This window comes from Frankliniella occidentalis, unplaced genomic scaffold (assembly GCF_000697945.3).
Source record: "Frankliniella occidentalis isolate FOCC.00 unplaced genomic scaffold, Focc_3.1 Scaffold171, whole genome shotgun sequence".
NCBI classification, from domain to species: Eukaryota; Metazoa; Arthropoda; class Insecta; order Thysanoptera; family Thripidae; genus Frankliniella; species Frankliniella occidentalis.
In genome coordinates, this window is record NW_026267297.1 from 441169 (window position 1) to 443736 (window position 2568).

At 56.6% G+C, this 2568-nt stretch overlaps 2 protein-coding genes across 2 annotated transcripts in view; one reads left to right on the top strand and one right to left on the bottom strand.

Annotated features, from left to right (window-relative positions):
- Nucleotides 1-2568, top strand: part of LOC113209276 (uncharacterized) — a 57872-nt gene that overhangs the window by 46306 nt on the left and 8998 nt on the right. The gene's annotated exons all lie outside the window — the stretch shown is intronic.
- Nucleotides 1-2568, bottom strand: part of LOC113209271 (uncharacterized) — a 47029-nt gene that overhangs the window by 43365 nt on the left and 1096 nt on the right. The window lies entirely within an intron of this gene.

The following is a 2568-nucleotide window of genomic DNA, read 5'->3' on the forward strand; positions in this document are numbered from 1 at the left end:
CCGCCGCCGCCGCCGCAGCGGTGTGGGGGGCGCGCCCAGGTGAAAGGGTTGGTTGGAGTCGGAGGGGAGGGTGGGGCCTCCTGATGGCGCCATACGGCGCCGCTGCTGCTGGTCGAGACTCGCGCCCGCCACAAGGACGGCATCAGTATAAACTCACCGCCCATCTGCTCCAGCGAGTGCGAGCCAGAGAGAGGAGGAGAGCGAAAGAGAGAGAGAGGTGGGTGACGACGGCGGCGGCGGCGGCGTGCTGCTTGAGTGCGAGCGGGACGCAGCGGCGGCGCGCGTTTGTGAGGGTGTTATTACTCGCACCGGGCTCCGTGTGGGGCGGGGTGGGTGGGGTGGGCCGGGGTATGGTATGGCGGGCGTGTGTGACAATGGGACGCGCTGTATGGCCTCGTGCGGCGCGCCGGGCCCATCCCCTCGGAGCAGCGCACAGAGCAGCACCGCTCTTGTTCGTGTTCCTGCTCGGCAGCGGCAGCAGTAGCAGCGCACAGAGCGGAGCTTATATTCTCCCCCATCCTCTCTCCTATTTTCGTGCGGCCGTTTTGCTGGTTGCTTTTCCTGGTTAGGCTATACCTCCTCGTCATTCCCTTTCTTTCCGTCTTGTATTCTCTTCCCTCTCCACTTCCCCCCCCCCTTCTGTCTGTCCCCCTCTCTCGCGCAAACACACACACGCACACTACACTACTTGTCTTCTTTTCCTCCGGGGATGAAAGAGGAGAAAGGAGGAGGGGGGGTATGAGCTGCTGCTGCGGCTGCTGTGCGAAGTAAAATTGTGTGCGGGGCGGTGGAGTGAGATTAAAGCGGTCGGAATGGAATGAGGACTTACAGCACCCCAGCCAGCAGCCCCCTGGCGCCCCCGGCTCGCCGCCGCCGCTGCTGTGCGCCACTCTGACGCGGCGAGCCAAAGGGCAACAGTGGCATCTCATTCCGCTGACGCGCGGGTGGGACTGTCCAGAGAGGGAAAAAAATGCTGCTTTTCGTTCAACTCACTGAAGGTCCAAGTCCGTTATTGAACGTCGGTCGAAGTGTTGATACGGGATTGGACCAAAAAAATTGCATTTAAATATCCGGGGTGAATTTCGCGGCATTCGAAAGTTCGGACGAAGTTTGCCGAAGTTCATCCGACTTCAAAAATAAGTGCACCGAAGTCCAATCTTTTTATTGCCCTGTGAGCCCGCGAAGCACAGCCTCCAGAGTACCATTGTTATGTGTACAGATACGAACGGACCGGGCCGCAGCGGAGCGGAGGACAGAGTGAAATGAAACTCCCTGGCGTCCGAGCTGGCGTCCCACCGGGGCAGCGGCTGCAGCGGCCGTGCGGCGCGCTCACCAAAGGAGAACGGCTCGGAACCACCTGTTCGCGACACGGACGGACTGTGAGGCCCACGACCAGCCACTAATTTAACAACGTATTTGTCTGTGGCTCAAACGTCAATATACTCTTATTGCGTTGTACCCATCTTCAAACCACTGCGAAAAAAACTAAGAAATAAATTTTCTTTTGTAAATAATGATGTACAACGAGTGTTGTGCAATTTTGCGATCAGTAACGTAAATTTATGTCAGCTCATTCTTGCTCGACGAGGAATACCCAAGCCCTTACGTAAGGGTGTCATAATAAATGGTTTTTGTAATTTTCAACATTTTGTAAAGCATTACTCTTAACCCATTTTTCAAAGAAAATTTTCCCGTAAGACATAAAAAATATATTTCGTGTTAATGCAAAATAGGTTCCATTCTTGAAGTTTTAGAAAAAGTCGCGATTACTTGCGCTAGCCTTCGTGATCGCGGCTGGCTGATGAGGCGTTGCGCGGGCATAGGCAACAAGAAGATCGCGACTAGACCGCTGTAGTACAGTACTACTAGTGCGTCGGCAGCAAGAAGGCGGCAGTACAGAGCGGTACGGCGCGGCAGGTATGCCGCCAGGAAGCCGGCCCGCCGAGTTTGCTTGAGGATCAGTCGGCGTAGGTCTGCTGCTAAGGGGCTCTTGCTTGTGAAGATAGAGCCCCCGCCCCACCACGCCCTGCCCCTTCTCGCCTCGCCCCGCCACGGCCGTGCCTTCCACGCCACGCCCCACAGCCCCAACTACGCCTGGGCCCTCATTGCCCCTCGGGTACGTGCCCCCTAATAAGGGCCCGCCCCGTCATACACTGTCGTCGCTCAAAGTTCGCTAAAAGTGACGAGGGCGAAATATTTCCATTTTATTTTCTCATCAAAATCTCAACGAAGCGATGCCAAGCGTGCCTTGTTGTACCTAAGTGGCATACCGATCAACGGAAACAAAAAGTAACGAATGGGAGTTTTATCACTTGCTGTTGGTTGCCGTCGTCCGCTGATTATATTATGCTTTCTTTTTTTGCAGAGCGCGTGCGAACGCCCTTCTGAGCCTTTGTTATCATAGCGCAGGCGGAGGGTGGGATGCTAAAGATAGGCAACCACCGCCGCCGCCGCCGCCGCCGCAGCGGTGTGGGGGGCGCGCCCAGGTGAAAGGGTTGGTTGGAGTCGGAGGGGAGGGTGGGGCCTCCTGATGGCGCCATACGGCGCCGCTGCTGCTGGTCGAGACTC